Consider the following 12161-nt stretch of genomic DNA (forward strand, 5'->3'; position numbering starts at 1 on the left):
GGATATATTTGTTGTCTATTATGATTACAGATGACACACTTCTTTTGATTACCGTGGAGACCAACAAAATAGAAGTGTATTTTGTTAGGGTCACAATGGCCATAGCCTTGCCTACTACTGGGTTCTCCCAGTGGGGATCACCACAATAATGAAAATAACCACATGAACATCAAAATGACACCAGTCCCATAAAATGGGGACAGTGGTTTGTACCATCTCTAATACGGAGCGACATCTTTACAGAGGACCTACTGCAAAGAATCCCTCCAGATAGGGTCAGAACCTGGACAGTGGATAGCTTGAGTCTCCTAATAAGGGTGTTTCTTTTTCTTTTTCCTGAGATAGGGTCTTGCTCTGTCACCCAGGCTAGAGTGCAGTGGTGACGTCACAGCTCACTACAGCCTCGATCTGCTGGGCTCAAGTGATCCTCCTACCTCAGCCCCTCCAGTAGTTGGGAGTAGCTGGGAGTAGTTGGGACCACAGGTGTGCACCACCACGTCTGGCTAATTAAAAACATTTTTTTTTTTTTCTAGAGATGGTGTTTTGCCATGTTTCCCAGGCTGGTCTTGAACTCCTGGCCTCAAGTGATCCTCCTGTCTCTGTCTCCCAAAGTGCTGGGATTACAGGCGTGAGCCACTGCACCCAGCCACATGGATCTTCTTGGTAGATTATGAAGTCAACCCTGAATCCAGCAAAATGTTGTAAGAGCTTGCCAGGCCTTAAGATGTGATCAAACTCTTAACAGTGAGGGCTTCAATTTCTTAAAATATAAAATAGCAGGCATCCCAATTATGTCATTTTGACACGTTAAATTGTAATTTCCAGTTTTAAGAGTACTACTGTTTTGCCTATGGCTATAAAAATGATGTCTTATTGGTACAGAAGCATGTTTTGTTTTGTTGAGATGCTGTCTTGCTCTGTTGCCCAGGCTAGAGTGCAGTGGCGCAATCAGAGCTCACTGCAGCCTCCAACTACCAGGCTCATGGGGTCATCTTGCCACAGCCTCCTGAGTAGCTGTGACCACAGGCATGCGCCACTGCACTGGGCTAATTTTTAATTTTGTAGAGACAGGGTCTCGTTATTTTGCTCAGGCTGATCTCAGACTCCTGGCCTCAAGTGATCCTCCCACCTTGGCCTTCCAAAGTGCTGGGATTAGAGGCATGAGCCACTGCACCTGGCCATGGTTTGTTTTTCTGTTTATTTTCTCTGTATGGAGGACCCACCACCTCAATTTGGCTTTAAATTTGACTATACAAGGACTGTGTCTTGCTTGTCTTTGTCCATGCCACAGCAGTGATATAAATAACAGATGTGTGTCTGGAGACAACACTTTATTATCTGTTTGTGACGATAAATCCTCCTGTATGCCCTGAGCCATGCCTTCTGAACTCACGTGGTTTCTTGTGGATAGAATTCACATCTTAGAATTTGTTCACATCTTGGAATTTGCACCCAGCACAGAGTTAGGAGGCCTTGCTCAACAAACCCATGACAAGAGAGAATGAAGACATGGTGGAAATTGTCCCAGCATGCTAGTTAGTCTGAGGGCTCCCAACAAGTGTCTGGATAACTGATGAGGTTGGGAGAACATTCAGGGCAGACAACAGCTACCGAGAAGCCTGGAGGGATCTGCATTTTGACTCAGGTGCCCACTGCTCTTACTCATGGCAGTCAAGCAAGGGTCCTAGGATGGAGAACTGGAGTCAACAGGTCGCTCGCCACTGGAAGGCAGGCCGAGGTTGTCCTACTTGTCACCTCTGCTAATTCCTAATATTCTGCTTTCCACGCTGTTCAGCCCAGGAGATTAAAACTCTTTTCTGGTTCCCAGGGATTTCTTCTGTGTAGGCTGATTCATTTTAAACTATGTATTGGGCTGTCTTCCTTAGCGATTCGGGGCTAGTCAATGTCAGGTGGCCCCCAATTCCTCTGCTCAGTGCCCCCTCCAACCCCTTCTGAATGGGTGATTTTGAAAATGGAAGCTTCCTTCCTTATCACTCTGAAAGGAGAGTGCAATAGCTCATGCTCGTACTGCTGTAAAGCAAAAACCTCTGCCATTATATGCCCGTGTTGCTACAATTGATCATGGCTCTGCAACAAGAGGGAAGTAAATAAGCTGAACTGGATTAGTTTATGATGCATACTATTGAGACACAGGGGGGAATAAATATTTTCCAAGTGTAGAAGTCAAGGAAAAGAATTTTACTTTCAAACTTCACAATGTACTATAAACTACAAAGGGGAAAAAGTATAAAAAAAATCCATAAAATATCTTACTTAGCCACCGAATCTACATTAAGGTATTAATATTCAGAATCTGACAACCTTGCAAAGAAAGGCAATGAAAAATACAAATAAATCCAATCTCTGCTCATGTCACCCAATTGGCTATAGGTATCCCATCTTACTTTTTATAGCAGTGCATGTGATGAGAACTGTGAGGCCTCTCTGCCTCCCCTGGTCGTGCCTGTCTTGTTTCTGTCTGGACTTGGTTTGCTCTTTCTCACACCATGTCATATTGATGGGTGTTTGTAACTTGGGGTCTAGCGACCTGCATTTCATATTGAGTCCATGCTCCCTGGGGGACTCAAAGTAAGTCCAGGTACGCATCCTGCCTTAGTTACCGGCTCATGTATCCAACACCTGGCTCCTCTGTTTCCATATGAAAATGAGGCAGAGTGAGGGGGGTGGTAATTAAAATGAAAATGTATACAAAATGTCTGCATGAGCTGAAAGGATGGACTGGCGTAGAACACAATGTGTAAGTCATCAGAGATGATAAATTGAGGAAAATAATGTGTTCAGAAAGGAAGACACTTAAGACAACTCTCCACTGCTAAATTTGATTGGATTTAAAAACATATAAATGAATGAACGAAAAGATGCTTCTGAGCCAGGCGTGATGGTTCACGCCTGTAATCCCAGCACTTTGGGAGACTGAGGCATGCAGAGCACCTGAGGTCAGGAGTTTGAGACCAGCCTGGCCAACATGGTGAAACCCCCTCTCTACTAAAAATACAAAAATTAGCTGGGTGTGGTGGCGCACGCTTGTAATACCAGTTACTTGGGAGGCTGAGGCAGGAGAACTGCTTGAACCTGGGAGGCAGAGGTTGCAGTGAGCTGAGATTGCACCACGGCACTCCAGCCTGGCTGACAAGAGTGAAACTCAGTCTCAAGAAAACAAAAAAAGATGCTTTTGGTGAGCCAGGTTGTATTTACCTAAATTATGCCAGCTCCAATTATGCCTTAAAGCAGGCTTATTGGATATTAAAATTCAGGGTCCCTGGCCTGATGGTTAGGACTGTGGGCTTGAAGTTACTAGGACATGTGTTTGAATCCGATCTCTATCAAGACAGATGGTTGATCCTGAACAGTTAGGTAACTTTCCTAAGTTGTATTTTCCTCACCTGAAAAATGGAGCCAGTAAGAGAATTTAAGTCTCAGAGAGTGTTGTGATGAGTGTTAAATAAAACAAAGCAATATGATATTTTCAGAGAGACCAGCACATAGTAACCACTCAATAAACAATTTGTTGTGCTTTTTATACCAGGGTGTCTGATAAGAAGAGCCTTTAGGCTGGGTGTGGTGGTTCACACCTGTAATCCTAGCATGTTGGGAGGCTGAGGCGGGCCAATCACCTGAGGTCAGGAGTTCGAGACCAGCCTGGCCAACACGGTGAAACCCCATCTCTACTAAAAATACAAAAATTGGCAGGGCATAGTGGCAGGCGCCTATAATCCCAGCTGCTCGGGGGAGGCTAAAGCAGGATAATCGCTTGAACCCAGGAGGTTGCAGTGATCTGAGATTGCGCCACTGCACTTCAGCCGGGGGGGATAGAGCAAGACTCTGTCTCCGAAAACAAAAACAAAAACAAAAACAAAACAAAACAAAACAAAAAGGGCCTTTAAACAGGTGCCAACCATTTCTATGTTTGGGGACAACTAAGAGGTAGTTGGTCCAGTGGTTAAAACTTAGCCACTCATGAAAGAACCAATGGGTTCAAATCCTAGCTTATCCTCCACTCCCACTTACTATGTAATGCTGGAGAGAGGACTTCGCATCTCTGTATCTCAGTTTCCACATCTGGAAAGTATGGCCATAACATCACCTATTTTGCTGCAACTGTTGTGCGGGTTAAATGAATTAATGTATGTAAAGCACTTGGAGCAGCATCTTACCTTCATCATTAGCGACAAGTCACCTGGGAATAGACATTCTTAGTTTCAGGAAGGCTGACTTCTAGTGGCCCCTCTTAGTTTTATAAATGAAGGTTGTCAAGCACCTAGTCCCCTAGGGGGACAGGAAATATGGTAGCCTGACAAAGGCAGCCTTGCCCATCCTCTGGTGTGGATGGATTGGCTGTAAGGTCTGTTGACAGGTAAGGATCCCAGACAGGAGCTCACTATGAAGGAAGAAGGACTGAGTTGGGGGAGATGGTGCGGGGCTGGGGCTTGTTCAGGAAACAGTGGCTGTCATTGCACCCATGTATAAATTAAGAGCTGTAGCCATGGGCTCTCCGGTACGGCTGCAGCTTCTGGAAGGGTGGGAAGGGAGTCTCTGCAATTGCTGGTAGGGATGTAACCGTCTGTGTTCCAGCAGGCGCTCTAAGTGACAATGTTAGAAACAACCACCGTGGGGAACTGGGGACTGCTGGCGAACTGACCATGTTTTCCAGGTAAGAGGCATTTTAGCCATTTTGGGCTGAGCTCTCCCCAGTTCTTTTTTTTAAAAACAATTCAGGGGAAAAGAGGGCTCTGAAACCACCTTAGCTATTCCTCAGTTGAATGCTGGAATGACTAATATGAATATTGAAAGAAATACTACCTTTTTGGGAGTTCTCCAACCATGTTTACCATTCAACAAGTCATACCACATGTTATTATCATTCCAGTTCAGTTTGAGGGAGGACTACTGAGGGAGAACTATTTCTCTTTTCTCTTCTTTTTTCTTTCTTTCTCTTTTTTTCTTTTTTGAGACAGAGTCTTATTCTGTCGCTCAGGCTGGAGTATGGTCGTGCGATTTCTGCTCACTGCAACCTCCGCCTCCCTGGTTCAGGCTATTCTCCTGCCTCAGCCTCCTGAGAAGCTGGGTCTACAGGGGAGCATCATCATGCCTGGCTAATTTTTGTATTTTTAGTAGAGACGGGGTTTCATCATGTTGGCCAGGCTGGTCTCGAACTCCCGACCTCAAGTGATCCACCTACCTCAGCCTCCCAAAGTGCTGGGATTACAGGTGTGAGCCACTGCGCCCAGACAAGAACTACTTTTCTGTATCTGATCTGAGGACCCTCATTTCTAGCTTTAGTTAGTTCCGGGGAAAGACTGCTGCTATTCTAGGACTGAGTCAAGCTCAAAATATGATTCTAGTCTTCATTTCAGTGCCTTGAAATGGAAGGGAGGGAGAAATCAACCAACCAAGAAGTGAACCCTAGACTGAAAACTGAGCATGAGCCATAAATTATATGTGACGGTGCCATTTACTGGTTCTAAGATTCAGCCTCTCCAAAGGACGCTGCCATAAATGCCCTAGAGTAACACATATTTTTCCAGAATGCTACAATTATAATGTCATTTGCTCTTACATCAATCTTGTGAGGCAAAGAGAGTAACGGAGACTTTCCTCCTTATTTCAGATAAGGAAATGGATACAGGAGTGTAAGGAGGTCCTCTGCAATGACGGAGTGAGGATTACAGCATGGTGCCAGTGTGCATGTAACACCCCTCCCCTAATACCATGCTCCCACTGTCCATCCCCACCATAGCACACCACGCCACACACCATAGCACACCACACCACACTACACACCACAGCACACCACACACCATAGCACACCACACCACACACCATAGCACACCACACCACACACCACAGCACACCACACCACACCATACACCATAGCACACCACACCACACCACACTACACACCACACACCATAGCACATCACAGCACACCACAGCACACACCATAGCACACCACACCATAGCACACCACACCACACCACACACCACAGCACACACCATAGCACACACCATACACCATAGCACACCATACCATACCACACACCATAGCACACCACACCACACACCACAGCACACCACACCATACCACACACCATAGCACACCACACCACACACCATAGCACACACCACACACCATAGCACACCACATACCATAGCACACCACACCATACCATACCACCCTACACCACACCACACACCACAGCACACCACACCATAGCACACCATACCACACCACACCACACCATACCACACCACACCACATCATACCACACCACACCACATCATACCACACCACGCACATACCACACCACACCATACCACACCACATCACATCATACCACACCATATCACATCATACCACACCACATCATACCACACCACACACATCATACCACACCACACCACATCATACCACACCACACACATCATACCACACCACACCACATCATACCACACCACACCACATCATACCACACCACACCACACACATCATACCACACCACACCACATCATACCACACCACACCACATCATACCACACCACACCATACCACATCATACCACACACCATACCACACCACATCATACCACACCACACCATACCACACCACATCATACCACACCACACCACACCACATCATACCACACCACACCACACCACACCGCACCACATCATACCACACCACACACATCATACCACACCACATCATACCACACCACATCACACCACATCATACCACACCACACACATCATACCACACCACACCACATCATACCACACCACACCATACCACATCATACCACACCACACATCATACCACACCACACCACATCATAGCACACCACACCACACCACACCACACCACATCATACCACACCACACATCATACCACACCACACCACATCATAGCACACCACACCACACCACACCACACCACATCATACCACACCACAACATACCACACCACATCATACCACACCACACCACACCACACCACATCATACCACACCACACACATCATACCACACCACACCACATCATACCACACCACACCATACCACATCATACCACACACCATACCACACCACATCATACCACACCACACCATACCACACCACATCATACCACACCACACCACACCACACCACATCATACCACACCACATACCACACCACACCACATCATACCACACCACACACATCATACCACACCACATCATACCACACCACATCACACCACATCATACCACACCACACACATCATACCACACCACATCATACCACACCACACCACATCATACCACACCACACATCATACCACACCACACCACATCATAGCACACCACACCACACCACACCATACCACACCACACCACATCACACATCATAGCACACCACACCACACCACACACATCTCACCACACCACACCACACCACACCATACCATCCTATCTCCATTGCTGGGTAAATCTCAGTTTCTCCCTCCATTGGCCAAATGTCTAAGTCAAAATCAATTCTGATGTCTAAAATCTAGAGAGGTTTCAAGATCTGAAGGGTCATGGTAAGACCGTCTATAAGCCACATGACTATTCCTGGGATATACAAGTAGTTTACCTTCCCAGGTTTTGTGGTTTGAAAGATTACTGCCATCCTGAGAATGGTGGCCAACCGCATGTCAGTCCATCCTTCTACTCAAAGGCTTTGCTATCTCCTCCTGGAAATGTTACCTAAAAGTATTAATAATCTTTAGGGTGCTGAAAATTCTACTCCTGCATCTACGCTAATATACAATCATCTAATAAAGCTTTTTTATTTTTTTCTTAGCTTTAGTATTAAGCATCCTGATGGTCCAAATATTTACTTGCAGGGATTCTTGTTGGCCGAGGACAAAACATTTGCTTCCACCGGTTTGGGGAATCATATACTTGCTGGGGTAGTAGCTAAGGAGTTGGAATGTTGTAGAATTCCCTTAGTCTAGATATCCTGAAAGCATTCTTACTGAACAACGTTTCTGATTTTCCCTCTTGCTCTGGCCTTAGTTTTTCTCTCCGTCTCTTCAATGCTATCAGAATGGAATGGCTAATGGAATGGCCATTCCAACAGCCTCCATCTTTGGGGCTTTATGAATCGAATTAGCATAGTTTGTAAATGGTTAACTGCTACAGAAATGCCAGTTATTACGGTCATATACCGCTGTTACATAGGGTCAGGGCAAGCCTGCATGTCTACAAAGACCCGCCAGCTCCTCTCTGGTCCTATGTAATTTCCACTTACAGATCTGTATTGTGAATTAATTGCACCAGAAATTTCTTCTTCTGCTCCAAACCACAGCTTTTCTTGAATGTTTCCAAATGGTGTTTCTTGGCTCACCTCTGGAGACTGCCATTCCTTTAGGGGCACACGTATCCTCACTGCGAACAAGATGCTGCTTTGGAGAGCAGTTCATAGATTCAATCACTCAAGGACCAGGACTGTGGTGTGCTCTTAAGCACCACCACCACCACCACCATTGCCCTTAACATCTAATACAGTATTCTCAAGCATCACATGTAAGAGATGGGTTGATACGCAGTGGTCAGATCAATGAGTAAATAAGTAAATGACCCGCTCTCTGCCAACTAAAACAGAAGAGAATGAAGACATTATGTCAAACATAAACTAAACTGCAAAGTCCTTTCCACGAATTGCCAACAGTTTGGGATTTCACAGAATATAGAAACCCATATGGCTAACAACAGAGCGTGGGTACATTCTCCTGAAAATCAAATTCTAAAAAATATATCATTAACCACTGTGGCTGCTCATCTACAAATACAGCTCCCAAATAATTCTGTATGTACATGTCATTCCTCTCATTAGAAGGCAAAACGTATGTACTTATGACTGACATGTGACTGTTTTGATTAACAGAATGAGGAGGAAGTGATATTCTGGAGATTCAGAGTTTGGGTATTAAGAAGGCCCAGCAACTTCTGGTTATTCAAGCTTGTAACGCAGTTATCATACTGTAAGGAAGCCCAAGCAGTCCCACATGGAAATAAGCTGAGGCCTTGGGACCACAGAGCTAGCTGAGTTCCCAGCCAACAGCCCCTGATAACTCGCCAGCCACGTGAAGAAGCCATCTTGGGTGTGGCTCCACCAGCTCCAGCTGAGCTTGCCTTAGCAGATGCCATGTGGAACAGAGAGGAAGTTTCTCTGCAGAGCCCTGCCCTAATGGCAGCATGGTATTTCCAGCCTTGAAATTTGTGGTTTGTTACAAAGCAATAATAGGTAAGTGAAGTAACCATCTGGGTCAGCCTCAATCAACACTGCGAGAATGGAAGCAAGGTGAGCACTTGCCAGAATGAGATACATCCATGGGCACCACCTATGTGTTCCTGCCTCTGACAGGAAGTGACAAGGACTTTGAAGTTCCAGAAAGAGCGCTACTGAAATGAAGATAAATCACAGCAACAACAAAAGAATCTTGAAATGAGAAAAATCATTGTCAAAATAAGGAAAAGTTTTCTATTTGATAAAGCAGAAGAAAACTTAACATGACAATTTTAATAAAAGAATAAATCTGGTCTCCCCCCTTTCCTTTTGGAGACTGGGAATGTTTGCACAACTAAAAAGTCTTTAGTAATCCCTTCTTTTATCCAAAACAGATTGCAGTTTTAAGCACGGCCCCATAAACTGCAGGTTCAAAGGAACCTGAAACTGAATTAGCATAAAATCTGGAATTCTCATTTCCACCAAATGCACAGCTGCCATCTGACAGCTCTTCTGTGATTTCAGTTTCAAATAGAAACTGAAAGTAGCTGAGGTGGCGCGGGCCACGGGTTCTGTCCTTTCCCTCACTTTCCTCCACACACTCAGAGTCAAGAGGATCTTAGAGGTCCGCCTCAAACCTTTGGTTCTAGAACGAATCCCTTGGCTAACAACCTGCCCAGTAAGAGTGGTAGGGAACAATCCCCAAACCATGGACAGTTAGTTTAAAAGTGAAGAGGGCTGGGGGCTGCCCATATGATATGAGTCCTTTGCTGACGGCCTCAGGAGTGTGAAAGACTTTAAAGTAAATTCACACAAAACATGGGGTCGAATCTGCTGGGACTAAGTTGGAACATAGGGTTGGATCTGCTGGGACAGGAGGTGGAGCCCCCTTTCCCAGTTTTTGCATTACAAATACCAAGAAATCCACACTGGAATACACTAAAATTTAAATACCAGCAGGTCTGTTGATTCGCTTTCATGATTCACTTAACACTTCCTCAGCTTTCTCTTTAGGTCACGACAGCTCTAGGCAACTACATTTAATAATGGAAAAGCAAAGTGGTCGGGCTGGGGGTGGTAGTGGTGTTGCTTTGCCTACCGCTGAAATACTTCACCTTGGGGGAATGAGTTACTCTTCTTTGTATACAGAAAGAAAAAAAAAAAATATATATATATATATATATACACACACACATATGTATATGTACTGATGCCCTCTGAGGAGTGCATGTGCTCTGAAGAGGATTTTCTCACCCCCAGTAGCGAGGCAGGACTTATCCGGAGCCATCTCAAGCCTCTCCTCTGATTCTCCATAGGATTGAATGAATCCAAGAGACAGCGGGTGGGGGCAGCATCAGTAGCACATGAAAAGCGGCTGCAGACCCTCCGGGAGCCGGAGGCACGGCCCTACTCCTCCCTTAACCACAGGCCTCCCGCCAGGCCCGGGCGGATTCTCCCCAACCACCACGCCCCACACAGAGCCATCTGCTCCTGAACTAGGGCACGGATGTCAACTTAACATCCACCGCTAGGGTGAGAGATGGGACGGGCCTGTGCTGGCCAAGTGTGGTGGGCTGCCCTCCCTGGAACACTCCCAGAAATTCACAGGGAAGCGAGTGTGGATCTTCAGAGCTTCACTTTCACTCAGGTTTGTGCCTCCTTTGAAGTTCCTCTACTGCTAGTGTACAACTTTTCATATTCTCCAGGAGAGAAAAAAAATGTAGGGAGCATCTGGTATTTACACAGAATCTTAGAGGGAGTTGATGGATTTAATTACAAGTGTTAGTAAAACAGGAAAATTGTAGCCAGGCTTTCAAATAGCCACTCGCCTATAACTAACAAGACTTTCGGTTGTGCTGCTGGGAAAGAATGCTATTTATTTTCCTCGCAATGAGGTTTCTGGAAGAAGAGGAGGCTGGTAAAAATACAGTTGTTGGCTGGTAGCTTTTCTTTTAATTTATGATGTTTTCCTTTTTACACAAAGATTGGGCCACAAACAACATTCTACTAGGCAGTAAGTTCCCAGTGGTTTTTCCATTAGCAATCGTGGTGATGGATTTTCTGTTACCAGTGCTCACTCACAGCTGATAACCTGCATTTGTGAAATGACCAGCTGGGTTTGGGGGTGCATGAGAAGATCATGGAAATGATTACAAAGAACTGACTTGTAGGGGGATTAGAGAACTGACCTGGACCCGATCTCATGAGCGGTCAACTCTGGTGAGTTTTAGAAAACCGTTTGCAAGGCTATTGTAGACCATGACAGGGAAGATGAGGTGCCGAATGAGTACTGTACTGGATTAGAAAGGTCAGAAGCCCTGGATTTTACAACACGTCCAGTCCCAACTAGTTATGACTTTGGGTACGTCAGGTAACTATTTCTTCACCATTAAAATGCACACCAGTTGGGATGAATAATCTCTCTCTCTCTCTCTGTGATTCTTTATGATCTGGTACCTAATTTATAAACAAAGAATAGTCTCTGTGCTGAAAAATAAATATTTTCCTCCTCCTATTAATATTTTCTTAGAGTTTATAATTTCTAAGTAGGATATACCATTCAATGTACCTCTTCTGCTTCACCCTCCTCCCCACTCTCATTGAATTTCCTGATAAATCAATGAGATGCCAGAAGTATGCTATGGTTTGCATTTAATCCTTCTAAGTGGTGAGTAAAATTCAACTTCCTCATCGAGACAGTCAGGGTACAAGCGAGCCTCCTGGGCTCCGTGCCGCTGTCATTTGGTACTACGGGGCCATTAAACACATTTGTCAACTTTGTGTTTTAAAAACAAAACCAAAAGGGTAAATGTGTCATCACACCCGCTTTAGTCTGAAATCCACAAGGGAAGGACTTCAGAAAGAAAAAAAATACACATGCCTTCCCCCAAA

At 45.2% G+C, this 12161-nt stretch overlaps 1 protein-coding gene and 1 long non-coding RNA gene across 14 annotated transcripts in view; one reads left to right on the forward strand and one right to left on the reverse strand.

The window, feature by feature from the left end:
- LOC105466343 (activator of transcription and developmental regulator AUTS2) overlaps positions 1-12161 on the reverse strand; it is a 1205160-nt gene that overhangs the window by 101457 nt on the left and 1091542 nt on the right. The gene's annotated exons all lie outside the window — the stretch shown is intronic.
- On the forward strand, positions 157-9064 carry LOC105466342 (uncharacterized). Of its 2 annotated transcripts, none has more exons than XR_978137.2 (4): positions 157-275; positions 4597-4672; positions 5630-5708; positions 8928-9064. It is a non-coding gene; the product is annotated as an uncharacterized lncRNA (long non-coding RNA). The 2 variants fall into 2 exon arrangements; XR_011622609.1 differs by having other exon boundaries at positions 5630-5677; positions 8928-8991.

Source organism: Macaca nemestrina, chromosome 4 (genome assembly GCF_043159975.1).
Source record: "Macaca nemestrina isolate mMacNem1 chromosome 4, mMacNem.hap1, whole genome shotgun sequence".
NCBI classification, from domain to species: domain Eukaryota; kingdom Metazoa; phylum Chordata; class Mammalia; order Primates; family Cercopithecidae; genus Macaca; species Macaca nemestrina.